The sequence below is a fragment of the Canis lupus genome, chromosome 29 (assembly GCF_011100685.1).
Source record: "Canis lupus familiaris isolate Mischka breed German Shepherd chromosome 29, alternate assembly UU_Cfam_GSD_1.0, whole genome shotgun sequence".
Taxonomy (NCBI): domain Eukaryota; kingdom Metazoa; phylum Chordata; class Mammalia; order Carnivora; family Canidae; genus Canis; species Canis lupus.
Genome location: NC_049250.1, coordinates 9,522,138 through 9,543,180, shown reverse-complemented (window position 1 = coordinate 9,543,180; position 21,043 = coordinate 9,522,138). Strand labels below are relative to the sequence as shown.

Sequence of the window (21,043 nt, the reverse complement as noted above, 5' to 3'; positions counted from 1 at the left end):
CAGGGATGGCTCTTTCTCAGTGTTCTCTGTGCAAAGCAAGTTTCTTAGCCTTTGTAGTTCTTAGCATGTGAATGTATGATTCTCCTCTTAGCCTCAGGCTCCTCCTGCTTTAGCTCACCATAAGCATGATCTTCTTTTCTTCACTTCTCACTTCTCGCGCCTTTGGTTAGTCTCCAGTAGGCTTAGAAGTTGGCTGCAAAGCCTCTTATAAGCACTTCATTTCTTTCTTTCTCTTTTTGTTTTTTAAGATTTTTGTTCATTTATGAGAGAGAGAGAGAGAGAGAGAGAGAGCACATGAGTTGGGGGGGTGGTGAGCAGAGGGAGAGAGAGAAGCAAACTCCCTGCTAAGCAGAGAGCCCAATGCAGGGCTTGATCCCAGGACCCTGAGATCATAACCTGAGCCAAAAGCATATGCTTAATTGACTGAGCCACCTAGGCGCCCCATATGTACCTGTTTTCATCAGCGATGTCTACTCTGTTTCAATGTCTCTTAGGTTAGATCCCTAGGATCAAATACTTATTTAGCTCAGATCTGCAGATGGATTAGCTACCCTCCAATGCCCCTAGTCATTATCCACCTCTGGTTCACCTCTGGGTTAAGGGGACTGGGTTACCTGGTACAGTCATGACCATCCAGACCTGCCTCTTCCCAGAGTCTTGAAGAAATTCAAAGAGTGGCAAGTAAGCTAGATATTGATAAAGCATATCTACTCTATCAGTCATCTTTAGTGTGGTTTTAGAGACCAGTAAATATAGGATCCAGAGTTCTCTAAGTCTACTGATGAACAACTGGTACGATTGGTTTGCTGATGAATATTGAATTAGTTAAGTTTTACCAGAGAAACAGAACCAATACACACACACACACACACACACACACACACACACATACACACACACACGAAGAGCTTTATCACACAGAATTGAATTAACAGTTATGGAGACTGGCAAGTCGAAATCTGCAGTGTAAACCAGTATGCTTGAGACCCAGGAGAGTTGATGGTGAAATTCTAGCCCAAGAGCTAGGAGCTTGGAGAACCAAGAGACCCAATGGTGCAGATGAAATCTGAAGCCACTCTCCTGGAGAAGTCCCTCTTACCTGTGAAAGCTGGTCTTTTTGTTCAACTCAGGCCTCCAACAGATTGGATGAGGCCCATCCACATTATGGAGAGCAATCTGCTTACTCAGAGTTCATTGATTTAAATGTTAATCTTACCCAATACCCCCAAGTGGGCACATAAAACTAACCATCACATATACTTTTTGGGATCACATCCAAAACAACTCAAATATCACAGAGTGAACATGATTCAATAGTCTTCCTCAGGGACTCATTCCAATTCACTTCTTCATTAGCCCCATTTTCATTTGCTTTTCCTTAAGTAAATTTTATGAACTTTCACACATATAGCACTGTTGCAGAGAGCAACAGGGACTGATAAGAAGAAGATGAAGCTGTAAGCAAAAGGAAATGTTTGTGCCATCTTGATAGGATCTCCTTGATGGAAGTCTCCCTGGGGTTTCTGGCAGCTAACCAGTGTCATATTTTGACTAGTGGATAAGTGATTGTTTCAGAATGATTTAGTACATTCTGTCACATTGGAAATTCCTTGATTGCTTACTAACTTTTACATCAAGAAATACAATGATAAACAGACTTCTGGCTGCTATGACCGCATGATGAGATTCCTCATTGAAGAATGCCTCTTTTTGCTCTTTCTCCTCTTCCTCTTGAAAAGCCAGACAACCCTGTTTATCATCTATGATATAAACAATGCCACAAGACCTAATTCATAGAAATGTGCTAGAGGCAAACTGATTCATGATCAACAAATCTTTTAAAGCACATGGGTCTATTATATAAGTGCAAAGCATTATTATGGTCTTGCAAAAAAGATGATGAGTTATATAGTTGGGGTTTTCATTGTCCAAAGGAAGAAAAACAAATCCGATCTGAGAATGCGCCTTTGTCTGTTTATCAACTGTAAAGGTGAGCATTTCAACATTCAGTTGTAAATGTTAGTGTAAGCCTAGAAAGGACATACCCATTCTTGATATCATAACTATAGGTAGCAAACCAGTAATGATTACAGATACTGCCCCTCCCATTCCTACAGGTCACATGAGGATCATTTTCTTTTTAGAGATATAAATAATTTATTAAATGTAAATAATATAAATAACTTATTTGCCACTGTTCTCTAAAAATGACACAACTTTCAAGAGACCACCCATATCTGAGGACTTCAAGATAGAGTTATCCGCGTTTTTTGCTCTTCCATAGTGCTGAAGGGCATCAGTATATTTGAGATTATACTAAGGAGAGCACAATACAGAATTCATGTTTGATGTTATATCTTATCCAGTGACTAATAACTAGTGAAATAGAGCCACTGCTATCAAACAGTGTTAGGCAACATACAGGAGAAAAATGAAAAAGTAAAGTCTGCTAAGACAGTTGTTCTGTTTGTACAGTAGAGCCGTGTGGGTTCAATTCAAGCAGGTGAATGTGACAAAACCAGAGATAACACTGCCTTAAGCACCACAGTCCAACAGAGACACAAACAGTTGGCCGACTGCAATGTGTATAACATCATTTTCTACCTCGGCTTTTGACAGTCCTTTTAAGTTAGACCCTAACTTTAACATTTCTAATATTGCCTCAGAAATTGCTTTTATGTCATGTTCATGCAGGGGATGATGAGGAAGCATTTTAGGAAATAAATTACAAACAGGTTAAAAAATACCCTCCTTAAAGAAGTTAGAATCGCATTATTTCCAGTAGAACTCCCCCCCCCCCTTTTTTTAATTCCTTCAGGTTATTCAATTCTGTAATGTTAACGAAGCCATGTTTTAGACGTTTGGGCCTGTTACCTTCTTTCCACTGTTGCTAGATATGAGCCCCCGCTGAGGACCTGCCATATCTGGCCAGAGTCCTGCTCCCCAGAGGGCGTCATCCAAGGTCCGAGAGCTCGCTGGAATCACAAGACATTTTAGGAGCTTCTTGGGGGGACTGGGAACCTCAGAGAGGTGCACCTGCACTTTCCCGAGAGCCGGGCCGCCTCTGAGTGGGCTCCCCGAGGTTCCGAGGAGCTGTCAACCTGTGCTCAGAAGGGGTCAGCCCCAAAGGGATGCAGAGTGCAGGCCCCACACCTCCCGGCACCTGCTTAGCGGCGGCCTCGCAGGGAGCTCGGGGTGCTGTAGCCTGCCACAGTCCCGGGGGCCGCCAGGCGGGCCTTCCAGAGGCTGCCCTATTTTGTCTGACCCAGGAGTCTGGGGAGCAGCCCCTGCCCAGCCCTGGACCCTGCCCTGAGAAGCGCCTTCCACTCCTCCACCCAGCGCTCCGAAATGTTTACTGGAGTGCTCAGGCTGCTTCATCCTGGAAAAAGCAAGAAATAAAAGATAAACTAGAAAACTTTTGCCTTCCTCGATCCATCCTCACCATCTCTCTGAGGTGCAAATGCCAGGTTCACCTTCCCAGTAAAGCCCCTGAGGGTCTCCCACAGCCTTCCTGAGGAAGTCTGCAGTTTCTTCCAGCTCCTCCACCCCCAACCCCCCACCCCCTCCTACCTTTCAGCCTCCTGGCCTGTTACTCACCTCTTTTGTCCTGATTCTCTTGCCCCACTAGCACTGGACATACTTGGAATTCCTCCCTTCAGGCATGTTCTCTTGCAATTAATGACATCCTAACCACCAGACAAGACCCAGCCCAGGGGTCTTTGCCTTTGGGACCTTCTTTGACCTTCCAAGGAAAGTGATCTCCATCTCTTCTGTGTCCTCTCTATAGCTTATTTGAATCTCTTCACTGTAGTAGCAACAAGTGCAGCCTCTGGAAATTGCTTATGTATCTACCTCCCGGTGGACCAGGCCTCTGAGCACCTGGACAGAGAAAGAAAGTATCTCATTCATTTGTATCTGTCTGGCATATAGAAAGGACTAAAAAAGAAACTCGTGATGAATAACAAATGAATTACTCTCTGCTTTGTCAGAGCAATTATTTCAGTGTCTTGCAACTATCCACTCCACCATAAGTATCTTGAGGGTAGAGACTATGCATTAAGTAGGCAGTTGCCCCTTGACCAACTTGGGTTTGAACTGCATAGGTCCACTTATATGCAGATGTTGTCTGATAAATATAGTGCAGTACTGTACATGTGTTTTCTCTTATGATTTCCTTAATAGCATTTTCTTCTCTCTAGCTTACTTTATCATAGGAATACAATATACAATACCTATAGTACAAAATATGTTTATCAACTGCTATGGTATCAGTAAGGCTTCTGGTCAACCGTAGGCTATTAGTAACATTTTGGGGAGTCTAAAGTTATCCTGGGATTTTTTACTGTGTTGAGGGGGCATTGGTGCCCCTAACTCCTACCTTGTTCACTGTCGACAATATTTATCTGCCTAGCATATAAGATGAGTGAATAAGCAAATAGATGAGTTAATTTACCAATAATAATATTTACCAATATTTGAATTACCAATAATAACATTTTACATCTGCAATGACCATTGAATTTTCCTAATGAGAGGACTTCCAGCATAAATGCTGCATTACTTGTGAGAAGTGTATCAAGAATGCTGTGTGCTGAGATGTTATCAAGTAAGATGATCTTGCAAGAATAATAATAACCCTGTATTTTCCCCCTCATTGGAAATAACCAACAAAAAAATTAATTTTTTTTTTTTTTTTACTTATGATAGTCACAGAGAGAGAGAGAGAGAGGCAGAGACATAGGCAGAGGGAAAAGCAGGCTCCATGCACCGGGAGCCCGACGTGGGATTCGATCCTGGGTCTCCAGGATCGCGCCCTGGGCCAAAGGCAGGCGCTAAATCGCTGCGCCACCCAGGGATCCCCAACAAAAAAATTAAAGTAGACTTCATGGTGCACATACTCTTGCAAAATTACTTCTTATTTGGCCACCCCTTCACTCACAGACCTTGAGAGAGATCTGAGTCCTGGGATGTCTGCCCATCTTGCTGCTTGCGGATCCCCTGATTTGAGAGAAGCTTCCAGAGTACCACTTGCTTTTGGTAAGACACTTCCATCCTTCTTTCTGTTCACCAAGATGCAGCTCCAGAACTTTAAAGGGTGCTTATAAAACTCCCAGGCTCTTGTTTTCATATGGCTCCTAGCCAATGAGTGTGTCATCTCTCACAAGGAGATGTCAAGCAGCAAACAGTCCAACTGCTAACTTCTCTCTTTCCAGTTCATTTTCATTAGTGTCCCTATTCTAGTCATTCACTAACCCCATCTAGACCTCCAAGTCGTTTGCAATTTATCACATCCTCCTGTGTCCCCGCCATACATCACCAGCCTGAGTCCATTACTACAATCAGTCCTTTGCATACACTCTCAACTCTCCAGACAATGGGACAGTAAACTAAGGTCCCCGGGCCAAATCAGCCTGCTGTTTATATAAATACTATTTAACTGGAACACAGCCACACTCATTAGTTTATGTATTGTCTTTGGCTGCTTTTGCACTGAAATGGTGAGCTGAACAGTTGTGACAGAGACTGTATGGCCCACAAAGCAAACTTAAAATATTTACTGTCTGACCCTTTACGAGAAAGGTTTTCTAATCTATGCCCAACACTGTCTATCATATTCACTTGGAATGACTCAAGTTCTGTATCTATTGCTTCCTGCCTGTGAGCAGCAGGATGGGCTGAGCAAAAGCCCAAGCATAAACTCAATATGCTCGGTATAAATTTAAAGCCATAGTTTTCAAGTATTTCTTCAACATTGCTCAAAAGTTCACCTTAATTCCCTCATCAGTTAATGATTCCACTCTCTGAGATGACCATTGCACATCTCCTTTCTCAAAACTGATCACCTCTTTCCTCTTCACACTCTTAGATGATGACTTTTCTTCTCATTTCACTTAAAAAAAAATAGTAACTTAGGAAAAGAAATACCCTGTCTTCCTTCCATCAAGTTTACCAACCTACTGACATCTCTGCCCATCTTCTCTGTGTGCCTTCTCACAATACTTAAACCCCCTCTTCCCATTATATGAGGCCAACCACTTGATGTGTGTTTGTATCTCAGATACTCAAGGACTTTGATCCAGTAATCATTTTCCCTTTTTCCTCTCTCATCAGTTTCTTTTTCTCTATTAGATCATGGGGGATCCCTGGGTGGCTCAGCGGTTTGGCGCCTGCCTTTGGCCCAGGGCGTGATCCTGGAGTCCCAGGATCGAGTCCCACATCGGGCTCCCAGCAAGGAGCCTGCTTCTCTCTCTGCCTCTCTCTCTCTCTCTCTCTCTCTCTGTGTCTCTATCATAAATAAATAAATAAATCCTTAAAAAAAAAAGGTTCATGACTGTCAACATGCATACTAAAATTCCCATAAAAATAAAAATGTTCTTCCAAGAATCCTAATTTCCTTTGGCCTCTGACATACTTACCTGTTGCCTTGCAGCCATCTATCTAGAAAGAGTTGTCTCTACAGACTCTCACATCCTCATTTTGAGCTTTCTCTTCAATCTGCTCCACTCTGCTATACTCATGCCTCCAGACTGAAAACATAATTGTTAAAGCCACAAGGTCATTGAACTCAATCTCTCAGGAGCATATGACATAGAGATCATTCTTCTCTTCCTGAAACTTTTTTTTTTTTTTTTTTTTTTGGTTTCGGGAGCAACCTTGATTGCTGTCTCTGTCTTTCCTCAGTTGCTAAGTTGTGAAGTTCTCAGAGCCGAGTGCCCAGTCCTTAGATCTCTTCTTTATCTACACTCATCTCCTAGAGGCTCTTGCTCCATCCTATGGATTTAAATACCGTCCATATCCTGATGCTTACCAAATATATTTCTCCAGCCAAGACCATTTCTCTAAACTCTGTGTTGACTCCTCTACAGGCATCTCAGACTTAACAAGGCCATAATGAAGACACTTCCAAATCATGCTCCTTCTCCAGTGTTCCTTGTTTTCATAATTTATAACTCCATTCTTCTAGTTATAATCCTACAAATATTCTTATATCCACCATTCATCCCTCCCCTAATGTCCAGTCCATCAGCAAATCCTACCAGCTCTTCCTTTGAAATGTATGCAAGTCTGACATCTTGCCACTTCTGTCTATCTCTTGGTCTAAGCCATCATTACTTGCTGGTCTTCCTTCTTCTACTCTTGCCCCTGACCTCCCCACTCTCCTCCCCATATTTGATTCTTCCCACAGCAATCAGAAAGATTTTATTTTAAATATAAACCTGCTATGTCATTTCTATGCTGTAAACCTTGCAAGTGGCTTCCCATCACACTGAGCAAAGAATCCAAAGCGCTTCACATAATCCAAAATGCCACCCATGGCTTGACTTTGGTCAGGCTCTCTGATCTCTGATCTCCTCTCTTCTCCCAGATCATCCTTCACCGACCTATTCTGCTTTGTTTTTCAAAGCATTTATCAGTGTGGCTATCGTTTACATGTTTATTTTGTATTTCCTGGGTTCTCCCCTAGAACGTAAACCCTTGAGGTCAGTGACTTTGTCTAATCACCACTGCATCCCGATGGTCTAGAATACTGCCTAACACATAGTAGGCTTACAGTAACTATTTTTTGATTAAGTAAATACAATTGTTTCTATCTAATTTCATGTCCTTGTAATCATGTAAGAGGAAAAATGACTTCTTCAATCTTAAAGTAAAAATCAACAAGAGAGGAAAGAATTCTACTCTATGAAACACTGAAATTCAGTTTGAAAAATGACTTGATGTTCTAATAAAGGTCCATGAAATCTCTACATTTTTACTTTTATTTTGGCTGCAGCCTTGAAGTCCTTATGAGGCACTGAAGATCCCTTTCTTGAGTAGGTTTATAGATATATCAGAGGACCAGGGCTTATGTTAGGAAAGAAAACAGAGGGTGCTTAGAGATTAAAGGCACCGACCTCCATCACATAAAGCAGAAGAGAGAATGGTGGTCCCTCAGGACGTGTTTGACTACCATAGGCGAGATTGAATTTCATTAATTATCCCAGGTCTGTGTGGTGACCACATTTGTCAACAGTTGGTTACTTATGCAAGAATGCACCTTTTGAGAAAAAGCACATTTTCTCTCAAACGCCCATGGAGGGAGTGACAGATTTCATGGAACTGCTAACTCTGATCAAGTTCTAATTCATGGAAGTGATGCAGGCAGGCTGGGTTTGAGGAGCCAGAGGGGGTCATGCAGGACCAGCCGAGATGGACGTTGGCTTTGCACAGGATAGAAATCAAACTCAAGCAGGAGAAAGTGAAAGCAGAGTTTATTGAACAGTGTGAGTGACAGATACAGGATAGCGGACAGTGTCTGGGAGACTCAGAAAGGAAAGAGGAATGAGTTTCCTCTCTACCTGGGGTGGGGTTAGGGCTTTATATTGAAAAGGGATCTGGGATATGTACTCTTTCAGGAATCTAAGGCAGGGTTCAATCAAAGGTGAGTGACAGGTAATAGGTGTTATTTTGTAAACCATCCAGGGTGGGGGGTATTGATGCCAGCATCAGCTGAGGTTTGTTTGAAGCTAATATCCTGGAACATGTTTGGGATTGGCTCCTTTTAGATGTTATCAGGTGTTTGGGGGCCTAAGACAAAACTCAGAGAATGATTAGCTTTCTTGCTTCCCCCTTGGAGTGGGAACATAGCTTCTTTGGATTATTTAGAGGTAAAATACAGAACATGAGTAAATGGGGCCTAGAAGAAAAACAGCAGAGTGGAGCCTTTCTAAGATGGAGTCACTTCAGCCTTCTTACTTCAGAGGTGGATTTCTTTTCATAAGAGACCTCCATAGATCAGACTTTGTCCCATAAAGACCAGAAAGTCTAAATATTCTTCATCTATTTCTGATAAACATGTAATTACATTTAATCAAATTGAGTCTTTTGATAAATACTCTTTGAGCTATAACAAAGAAAAAACCCCCAACATTTTCAGAAGAGAAAAAAACTGGGGAGCCTGAGACTCAGTCAGTTAAACATCTGCCTTAGGCTCAGGCCATGATCCCAGGGTCCTTGTCGGGCTCGCTGTTCTATGGGGAGTCTGCTTCTCCCTCTCCTTCCCACTCATCCTCTCTCTCGCTATCTCTGTCACCATCTCTATCTCCCTCTGTCTGAAATCAATGGATAAAATCTTTAAAGAAAAAGAAGAGAAAAAAAAACACTAACCCTCTGAAGACAAACACATGCTAATTATGCACATTCAAGAGTTTACTCTCAAAATATAGTTGGAGAACCAACATATACATTTGATGATCTCATATTCTTATACTCTAGGCTGCCCTGTTCACCCTTTTCCTGCACAGATATTTTTCACAATCAGGATTCTGATATACAAACAATGCCACCACTTCTACACTCTCAGCAACACAGAGGCAGCCAGTATAAGGCCAATAGGAAATGAACTGCAGTTCTGATTTTATCCCAACAGGAAAGAAGATATGTTTATAATTTCCCAGTAGGAAATCAGATCTATTTATCTGCATAGCTTGACAAGATGATGGTATGTCTTTTCCCTCTCTATTAAGTAATATCAAAATCATGATAACTCAGAATTAAATAAACAGGAATAGAACTTCTAATGTCAATCAAAACACCTGCCAATCTCACTTCGACTGTCAATTGTGTGGAACTCAAGTTTATTAATAAAAGTATTTAAAATGTTCTTTTCCTGTTGTCTACACCAAAAAGTGATTCAAGAGAAAAGGAGAAAAAAAAATGCCAGGCTACAACATTATCCTATCATTTCATTTGAGGAATTATCTTTTTTTAAAAAAGATTTATTTACTTATTTTGGGAGATGGGGGCAGGAGCAGAGGGAGAGGGAGAATCTCAAGCAGACTCCCACAGAGCACAGAGCCCGAGGCAGGACTCCATCTTTCAACCCTCAGATCAGGATCTGAGCCAAAATCAAGGGTTGGAAGCTTAACCGACCGAGCCATCCAGGCACCCCTGAAGAATTATCTTCTTATAATTTTCCTCAACTGTTCTCACCCAACCAACCTCCCCACCATCACCACCATTTTTAGCTAGATGACCTATGAAACAGTGCTACTTACATTTCCCTGAAAATGTGGACATAAATCTATTTATGTAAAAATGATTCTGAAACCAAATTTCTAGACTCAGAAACCTCCTGTTTCAATTGCAGAGATAGCCTCAGATTAATTTTCCTCAGAGATACATTTTGTTGCTTTCTGAGTTGAAAAACATATTCTAGATGACTAATGTTTCAGCGTTATTCTTCCCTTAGTAACATAAAATGGACTTCACAATAGAAGGAGCTTGATTTACTGACAACAGCTCTCTCTCAGTTGGGGGGCATTGCCAAGTGCCTCCATATGCTTTGTATTTAAGATGCTTCTTCTAGGAGGCTTTTATCAAAACAATGTGTAAAGCAGTGACACTCCTGGGAGAGTTACAGGGGAAAGAGAGAAACTGTCAATTGGTGCCCAAGGCTGGCCCGGGCTCCTAGTAAGACGTCCATGAATTCTTTAATCAAATACTTCCTTTAACTGAGGTAGGTGGTCATATGGTGTGTGGTTAGTGTGGAGCTGAAATTTTAAAATGGAGAGGACGGAGGCTTAGGTTACATACTTTTATTGCATATTGGACATTTATTCAGTGAGCAGGGAAAGAAGAGATTGACAGACCCTGTGTTTCTGGATCCCATATGGAATATGCACAGAGTGAAGGAAGAAGAGAAATGGGATTGGTCGTACACTTTCATATACCTGTGTCTATCTCTATTTCCTGTCTATCACCTATTTATCTATTAAAGAGAGTATATACCCATAAGATTTATCTATTATAGAAATATCTTTGGAGAATGCACTACCTCAGAAAAGAATTCTCCACTCCGGGCTTGCACTGAGCATGTCACTATGCAATTAGTTAGTAACTTTGTTGCTTAAAATATAGCCAAATACTTTTTAGCTCTAATGCTGAAAATATTTTTGGAAGAAGAGATAAAGTTTCAGGCATTGTTTATGTTCAAATTGTTCTTTTTTTCTTTCTTTTCTTTTCTTTCTTTTCTTTTCTTTTCTTTCCTTTTTTTTTTTTTTTTTTTTTTTTTTTTTTTTTTTTTTTTTTACCATGCTCTTCTATAAGATCCTTTCAGCAAGCCTTGTGAAAGCTAAGAGGAGCTTCAAACTTTGCCCAATTCACCATGAATGTTGCAGTCATTAGCTGTAGCTAAGGGTTAAATTAAATGGCACAGTAAGACTTTCTGGAGTCTCATATGCAGATCTCTTCACATGGGTAGCTCCTTGAAAGTGCCCAGTTAACACAATGTTTAGGAAGAGTCATTAGAATCATGTCTTCCTATTTAAGTCCATAAATCTAGGGAAGGATGGAGCGTACCAACTCTAAATAATGGCTGTACTTAATGTATTATGTTACAGTGCATCTTTTTCTTAAATAATACTACATCTTAGGTGCCTCATGTAAATTGCTTTTCCTCTTGATCTACTGAATGTGATATGCTATAAGCCTATTTTGTGATTAATTAAAATGCACCTCTTATGCATGCTAGTTTTTTGTAAGCCTCTTATAACAGGCAGAAGGAAGAGAAATTAAATCAAACTTTTCAGTTGTTAGGTTATCCAATCTGATAAAAGAGTCTCAATGAAATCTACACCAGCACACAAAAGCAACAAATAAAAGGAGCTACTGTAAAGTTAAAATAAAAATCAGCTGATTAGCAACTCCTTGAAATTCCATTAGCAAATGCAGATAGTCTTGGCTTTGCTCTCTTTGGGGGGGGGCCCCCCCCCCCCCCGGCAGGCACGTTACTGGGGCCGCTGCTCTTTAAATCTGACCTAGATTCATTGGTTAGAAAAATTAAATAATAACTTTATTTAACTCTGGCACATGAACATGTCATGGCAAAACTATTGTGGTTAAAATGAAATTACTTTAGGCTTTATAAGCAAGCTTTCTCTGTTAGCATATTTTTATCAAGAAAAAAATCATCAAAGTGATAAAGCAGTAAATACAAATGTAAAAATAATACATAGAATGTCAAAAGGGTCCAGTCAGTCTATGAGTTGGGAAGAAGCCAGTTCTCAGAAAATTGAGATTTGTTGCCTATAATCCAGGGGTACAGAATAAAACCTATATTTTCTAACACACAGCAGGGCCCAAGCTACTTACGACTCTGGGTTTTGTGGTGAATATATGGTTACCAGAGTGCAAAGGTTTCAGAGAAATATTTACAAAATGTTTCAGTTAAAGTGAATGGTCAGGCGGCTCCTAAACTTGCTTTTTTTTTTTTAAGGTTTTATTAATTAATTAATTAATTTGAGAAAGAGCATAAGCAGGGAGGCAAGGTGCAGAGGGAGAAGAATATTTCTTCCTGCTGAGTAGGAAGCCAAATGGAGCTTGATCCCAGGGCCCTGGGATCATGACCTGAGCCAAAGGCAGATGCTTAAGCCACTGAGCCACCCAGGTTCCCTCAAACAGTTGCTTTTTTTGTAATGAGTGCTAATACGGTGCTGTCACTCTTGAGAGTTTACTTCTAAAAAGGAGTCCTATAAAGCATTTAACAATCTGTACTATAATTTGCAATTAACACTGGTCATTGGTTTGTATTGCAGGTAATATTACATGCAAACCCCTTAATTCTTATCATAAAATATATGGTTGAAGTAATAGATACTATCTATATAAATATTGAACAACCAGTTCTTGAGACAAAGGGTTGGAGTGTTGTCCTGATTTATAATGTTTACCTATATTCTGGGTAATATGCCCATCATGACCGATTTCAAGCTACCAATTTGATGTTACATCACTGGGGAGAGATGTACAGATAGCCACCTCTACATAGTATTTCTACCAAAAAGGTACAAAAAGAAGCAAAAACCCTCAAGAGCATAGAGTACAATGCAATAAAACAATTAGAAACTATTGAGTTTCAAGTGTTTACAACTTTTTATATAATAATTTAACATAATTTTGTATAATATATAATGCAAATTTTAATAATGGCTCTATTTAACAACTGGCTTGAAAAATTCCTTAAAATTTAACAATGGATTCTTGTAATTTAGTTTGAGCTGGTTTCAGCAAATGACAGTAAGACTTTCAGAACTAAGTAATACTTTTCCTAAAATTTTTTTTTTTTAACTTTTAGAAGATGAAAATTTAGAAGGCCTTCAGTTAGCATCTAGATGAGTACTTTCTAGACATCTCATTTCAATTACCATCCCCTTCACACGTTTAAGGCATCTTCCAACACACATTTTCAGTGAATGAGATACAATGGGGAAATAAACGTTTCCTGTGAGCAAACACATTATCATTGATCCCTGACTTCATTTTCACATTTCCTCCTCTGAGGTTGTTCTTGTCCTATGAAGAGCATGTCTGGTCACCATGCTTTTCCAATCACTCCATTTCATATAGGCCACAATCCACAGTGCTGCCCTAACTGCTCAGACAGGAAAGCACCCCTTCCAACCCTGGACATGGCCTTGAAAACAGAGATTACAGAAGCACTGTAATTTACATACTGTCTCCTCTATTTGATTTTTTTTCTGTGGCAAAATGGTTACTACAAAATGGATTTCTAAAGAAATATACAGCTTTCGAAAACTTCCCAGGATATAATCTGGCAACATCTCCCAAACCACAATCTAATGACATATTCCATGGGATAGAATTAACAATTTTATACTATCCTACAAAGCCAACTTTTGCAATGATGTGAATGGTTATAACCAATTGTCACCATCCATTCTGGATTGCCTGTGGTAGTTCCAATTTACACTTAACTGTCCTGGTGTACATATTAAGAGTGTTCAGTGCACTTTCAAAGGAATCTTGGTTTGGATGATAAATTATATGGTCACTCTTTCTCTAACCCAACTATGGTTTCTTGTTCTAACTACTGACCCAACTAGATCATCTCAAAAGACCTCAAAAATTAGTTTATCCCAATCTTAACCCAAATTCTGCTGCGAAAACCTACGCTTGCAGGGTGCTGTATGTGTTATCGATATCTCTAATCACCAAATTATTGATATCTTTAAAAAAAAAAGTCTTCTTCTTTTCTATATAAAATGATTCATCAACTTCTATCAACTTTCCATAGATTTTTAAATTTTTTATCCTGAACCCAACCCAACTGTCACCAACTTAGTTTAGGTTTTCTCTCCTGGGCTGCTGAAAATGTTTTCTAACAGCCCTCATTATTTTGTTTCTCCAATTAATCCTATACACTTTCGCTGGAGACTGTATGGAATTTTTGAGGAAAAGGACCCATCCAAAGGTCTCTTTGTGTTGCCATCATTTAGAATGCACCTGGCACATTTTAAAAACTCAGCGTTATTTGTTAAATGAAAGAACTAATAAGCACAGGTTATAGTACCCTTCCTAAACCAGGCCTATCTAAAAAAGCAAAGCCCTTCTTTCTCTGCATCCAAGAGCCTTCATGCCTTGGCACATTCTCTGTCCACCATGTCTGATCATCTGGGCTCTTAAGCCAAGGGTCTTGTCATAGACAAGGGCACACACTCTTCTCAGTATTGTTCCATGAGCATCTGCCTTCATACCCTTGGTCCTGCCATTACTGAGACACCAATCATCTTCCTCCTTAACTGTCCCCAGCCTATCTTTCAAAGATGTGATAAATCACTAAGTAAAAGGACTGATTATTGCAGGAAGAATTTAATGTGATGCAAATCACAGCGTTCACTGCTAAGGTTTGCTAAAGGCATGTTTCTGTTTCCATAGGTAATCAATTGTAACTTTGGTGGGGGGAAACCAGAGTTTTCACAAATAATGCATTTCATCCTCCTAAAGTGAAACTAGATTTAAAAAAATGACTCCCAAAGAGATGATTTAAGATGATTTATTTTATTCAGAATATCCCAGTCTATGGTAGCTTTTAGTCTTAAGATGAATATAAAATACTCCACATGATGTATTATATGTATTTTTTATGGTTTCACCACTACATTTCTTTCTCTAGTAGCTTTATAATAGATTCCATAAAAAAAGTCATCACCAAAACATAAAGTTAATATTTGTAGGTAAGTCTTCTAATATTTGAAGATAGTACAAAATTCAAGAGGCCTTTAGTGTCTGACATTTTGGAATCAGGAGCTTTGATAATAAAGAAGTAGAAACAAATAATATTTTACACAAATGAAATAATAGCGAATATAGAATTACTTTATTTGTATAGTTAAATCATACCCTTTGGAGTTACCTAAGAAAAATTAAATCAACAATTTTAGTTCCATTTATAATTACTTAGTAGACTTTGAGAGACAGATTTTATTCCCAATATTTTTTCTGTGACTTCTTTTATAAAAATAGGGATTTTAATAATTCCAAGAGTAAGTATAAATCTAAACTTTGAAGGGGTCAATTGTAGTTCAGGATTTGGAAGATAAAATGTTTAAATGAGCCTTGAGCTTAGTATAACACATGTGCTGCTTCTATCCTTTTTGCAATAATACCTCAGAGCAAATAAAACCAGCTGTGTAAATGAAAAATTCAAATTAGATATGTTTAGAACAGCCGCTAGTACCAAAGAATCCATTTGAAAGTCTATTCTATTCCTTCTGTTACTGAATACAAGCAAACTGTCACTAAAACTTTATGAGTACCTGAATCAGGACATCTCTGATTTATGACAAACACTAATGTAACCCAAAGGTTATTCCCCAGCAGAACGAAAAGGTATCAGAATACAAAATATAGATAACAGATAGATTGATCAATAGATAGATAGATGATAGATAGATAGAAGATAGATGATAGAGATAAATAATGGATTTGTGTCTAATATTATGAATATAAAATATTATCCTGAGAAATACAGTAAATGACCAAGAATTTAAAAATGATATATTTATTCACTGCCCATACAAACCTATATATGATATAAAGTATTTTGGCAGTTCATTTAAAACTGGCCTTAGAAGTCTAGCAATTGTTTACTAGCTTAATGGTGAGTTTTAATCATTAATTCTAGCTAAATAACCTGACTATAATAGGTAAAGTCACAGTTAATTTAAGATTGGTACTGTAATTACAGAATGATGTCATTTTCCTGTAAAACATAGTTTTGAGAGAATAGTTTATGTTTCTGCCTTTGAGAAAGTCTGTATACAAATCAGTCCTTAAAAGTAAATGACTTGTCCTGATAGAAATGTGGGTTGTATGAATGTTGCCATTTGTCAAAACTGACTCTAATGAAGCATGAATCCATTTTCAGCTCACACAAATACATATTGAGTTAATTCAGGAGGAACTCCAGGTTTTTCCTCTTTATCAACATCCTTTGAGGCCACAGGTATGAGCTAAAGGAAGTGGCAGACTGATGTATCTTACTTATGCTGTATCTATGGGCTCTGATATGATCCCCTGCTGTGTACCATTTCCATAGCACAGCAAATTGCTCTCAGTCCTACTCTACCTTGTGACAGATCCCAGCCCATGGTACCAGGCTGATTATACTGTCAATTAATATCCCATTGTCAACTGCTCAATCTCTAGTAGGGCCCAGTAGCACATGGGAGATGCAGTTCAGTTTCCTGCTGCAGAAGCGAGAACTCACTCCAGATCTCTAGGGATCTGAGCTCCCATTCTTTAGTTAGGGACTGCCACAGAAAGGGTGCTCTAGCACTGTTGGGTCTGCTAGGCCAGAAAGCATGAATGGCAGGGCATAGACCTGCAGCAGAGGTTTCTGTTGCCTTGGGCTCCCCTCAAAACAGGTAGTCTTCTGAGTCCTTTAACAAATGGTTAGAGTTAGTGGTGGTCCCAAGCATGGTATTTGTTGCCTACAAATCCAAGCAATACAAGTACAAGATGCAATATCTTGTCTTTTATCATAGATGGGTTGACCTGGCTTGCCCAGACCATTTGGCCCCTTAAAGCTTTACAATGCAGCAGGTCACTCTATATCTGTAAGATTAATCTCCTATTTTTTTGCACTCTCTCACTTACTAGGACAACCCAGAGAATGTGTCCCTTCCTGGGTACCGTGTTCCTTTAGCACAATGTCATCAATATAGGAGACTTACATGACATTCTGCAGAAAGTTAAACCATCAAGGTCCCTGGAAACGTTAAGTTAAAAAAAAAAATTTTTTTTTGAGATATATTCATTTACTTGAGAGAGAGAAAGAGCATTTGATTGGGGGTGGGGGAGCAGAAGGAAAGAGTGAAAATCTCAAACAGATTCCACACTGAGTGTGGAGCCTGATCTGGGGCTCAATCTCACAACCCATGAGAGCCAAAACCAAGAGTCCGATGCTTAACTGACTGAGCCACCCAGGCACCCCATAAATCTTAACTTTTCAAAAGCATTGTGTAGGTCAGAGAACAGTTTATGACAGCTGCTAGGTATAGTCATATGCTTTTCTTCTTCACCTGGCATCATTCAGGAGTATTTGCTCATGCCATTTAATATTCCTTTAAAAATAAGTCTTAAGGGCATCTGGGTAGCTCAGTGGGTTAAGCATCTGCCTTTGGCTCCAGTCGTGATCTCAGGGTCCTGGGATCAAGCCCCACATTGAGCTCCCCATAGGGAGCCTGACTCTCCCTCTGCCTATGTTTCTGCCTCTCTCTGTGTCTCTCATGAATAAATAAATAAAATCTTAAAAATTTATTACTGGATGTTTTTAAATTTCAGAAAATATTATAAGAATAGTATTGTGATAAATATTTTGTATCTCTATTTCCTGAAAAGAAATTCCTAGATATGAAATTACTGGTAGAGTGTAGTGAATTCATACTGACAAACAGCTTTCCAGAAATGGTATACTGACATATACCCCACAAGCTGTATTTTGGAGTGCTCATTCCTCATGTTCTGGCCAGCACTGATATTGGCAGATCACTGCTGACCACCATTGCTGACCAGAAGCCTTACTGATAACATAGTCCATTAACACATATTTTGTCTGCTATATGTACTAGTACTGCATTCTGAAAATGGAGTAAGCTAGAGAAAAGAAAATGTTAAGAAAAATCATAAGAGAAAATGCATTTATAGCACTGAATGGTATTTATTGAAAAAAATGTGCATCTTAGTGGACTTGGGCAGCTCAAGATCAATTCTACTTTATTGTCACGTAAAGTTGAATATTTTCATGTACTTATTGGAAATGCTGATTTCCTATTTTTTTTCCCCAAACTTCCCAGAGACGGAGATAGTATAATTGCCTTCCATGTTATTCCATGTTCTCTTGGGGATTAAATCTTCCTCATTTTTAATTTGGTGTCATTGCCCATTCACTTTAATACTCCAACCTGTTACATTTTCACCAGAATGAGAATTATTCTCTTTGATTCAAGAAAATACTCAAGATACTCATTTAATAACTACTCTGAAAAAAAAAAAAAACTACTCTGTAAATTATTTCATTGCCCTGACCCCGTAGGATGAATGCCTTCAGGTGTCTTCTTCCTTATTCTTATCCACCCAGCCTATGGGTGCTTTCAATTTTGAGATCCCCTGGGGTCCATGGCTGATCATTCTGGGATGTGAGAGGTATAAAGAGTAAGAAGGTAATCTTGGTGGTTCTCATTTGGAGATTAAATGTAGTTGCAGACTAATGGTTAACTAACCAAATTTTAGTTATTTCTTTGCTCTTCTCTAAACTCAAAGTTTTTAGTTTCAATTTTTACTCAACAAAAACTCAAAGTTTTTATTGTTCAATTTTTATTCATGCAGAAATGAACATGGAATGGATGCCACATGCAACAATACGGATGAATCTCACAAAGTTGAGTGTTGAGTGAAGGAAGTTGGAAACAAAATGTACATACTACATTTATAAGTGGTTCTGTTGACACGAAGTTCAAGAGCAGGCAAAGTAATCTATAGTGATAGAAGTAGAATAGCAGTTACCTTTGGCTGGGGGAGTATTGGCTGGAAGACCCTGGAGGGAGCCTTCAGGGATATCTTGTCATTTGATCTGGAGGAGGGACTCATTCATGGTATATACACATATTAAATTCATCAATTAAGAATTGTGGGCTCTATATATGATGTACTTCAATAAAAATTTAATGGAAAGGGAATAGTGTGCTCTAATATGAGTCTTGGGTTAAGTGAGTAGTAAGGAATCTTACAGGTTTTTTTCCCCTTTTCTACCTGGATGTCTCCATAACTAATCTTAAACCTCTTTTGTATGACTTTTATTCTGAGGTTATTATCTCCTTCCAGTTGAAGTGCAAGAAAATCATTTCTAACTAGAAGTTTTAGAAATCACAAGGATAAAGTTCTATATAGTAAATTTTTCTTCCCATAAAGCCAAATATTTTATGGCAAATCTCATATATCTTTACCCACTTCTTAGATTAGTTTAGCATCAGTAATTCCTAACATTGGAATGCCACAAAAATGCACTTTAAATTTTTTAAAAATGCACTTTAAGGTTAATTATGTTAGATGCTAATACAATTAACAAGATTTGTAACCTCACCAAATAATTTGTAAAGTTGTCTCAAGAGAATAGAAAAGCAAAGCAGAATCTTCATATCACTGTAAATATATTTAATCAATTAATGGTTTTTAAGAACTTTTTAAAAATGTTTCTTGAACTAGAGGTTATTATGCTAAGCGGGAATAAGTCAATCAGACAAAGACAATTATCATATGAGCTCACTCATATATGGAATTTAAGAAACAAAACAGAGGATAGTTGGGGAAGAAAAAAAATAAAACAAGATGAAATCAGAGAGGGAAATAAATCATAAAAGACTCTTAACTCTAGGAAACAAACTGAGGGTAACTGGAAAACAGGGGTGTTGGGCAATGGGGTAGTGGGTGATGGGCATTAAGGAGAGCACATGATGTAATGAGCACTGTGTCTTATAGAAGACTGATGAATCACTGACCTCTACCTCTGAAACTAATAATACATTATATGTTAATTAATTGAATTTAAATTAAAAACTTTTTAATGGACAGCCCTGGTGGCCCAGTGGTTTAGCGCCACCTTCAGCCTTGGGTGTGATCCTGGGGACCCGGGATCGAGTCCCATGTCGGGCTCCCTGAATGGAGCCTGCTTCCCCCTCTGCCTGTGTCTCTGCCTCTCTCTCTCTCTCTCTGTGTCTGTCATGAATAAATAAATAAAATCTTAAAAAAAAAATAAAAGCTTTTTAATGTTTCTCATCTACTACCATATGTAGTTTTCTGCCACTCTCAAAAACTAAATGGTAATAATCTTTTCTTTAGATCTTATTTCTTTTGCCAAGCAAGAAACTAATGCATAATAATTATTTAGTTAGAAACAGAGGGTGACAGGACACTTGGGTGGCTCAGAGGTTGAGCGCCTGTCCTTGGCTCAGGGTGTTATCCCAGGGTCTGGGATAGAGTCCCCCATCTGGCTCCTTGTGGGGAGCCAGCTTCTCACTCTGCCCTGTGTCTCTGCTTCTCTCTCTCTCTGTGTCTCTCATGAATAAATAAATAAAATCTTAAAAAAAAAAAAAAGAAAGAAACAGAGGATGCCTGGCTGGTTCAGTTGGTAGAGCATGTGACTCTTTTTTTTTTTAATTGGAGTTCAATTTGCCAACATATAGCATAACACCCAGTGCTCATCCCATCAAGTGCCCCCCTCAGTGCTCGTCACCCTGTCACTTTCACCCCTCCCAACCCTGTCCACCTCCCTTTCCACAACCCCTTATTCGTTTCCCAGAGTTAGGAGTCTCTCATGTTCTGTCTCCCTTTCTGATATTTCCCACTCATTTTTTCTCCTTTCCCTTTATTCCCTTCCACTATTTTTTATATTCCCCAAATGAATGGGACCATATAATGTTTGTCCTTCTCCGATTGACTTATTTCACTCAGCATAATGCCTTCCAGTTCCATCCATGTCGAAGCAAATGGTGGGTGTTTGCAGTTTCTAATGGCTGAGGAATATTCCATTGTATACATAGACCACATCTTCTTCATTCATCTGTCAATGGACACCGAGGCTCCTTCCACAGTTTGGCTATTGTGGACATTGCTGCTAGAAACATCGGGGTGCAGGTGTCCCTGCATTTCATTGCATCTGTATCTTTGGGGTAAATCCCCCACAGTGCAATTGCTGGGTCATAGG

At 39.1% G+C, this 21,043-nt stretch overlaps 1 long non-coding RNA gene across 2 annotated transcripts in view; it reads right to left on the bottom strand.

Annotated features, from left to right (window-relative positions):
• Nucleotides 1-2,197: 2,197 nt before the first annotated feature.
• LOC111093245 overlaps nucleotides 2,198-21,043 on the bottom strand; it is a 35,583-nt gene continuing 16,737 nt past the window's right edge. For both annotated transcript variants that reach the window (XR_005380982.1, XR_005380981.1), the window contains 2 exons: nucleotides 3,598-3,879; nucleotides 2,198-3,379 (listed from right to left, as the gene is read on the bottom strand). This is a non-coding gene — a long non-coding RNA (uncharacterized LOC111093245). The remainder of the gene's footprint in view (nucleotides 3,380-3,597; nucleotides 3,880-21,043) is intronic.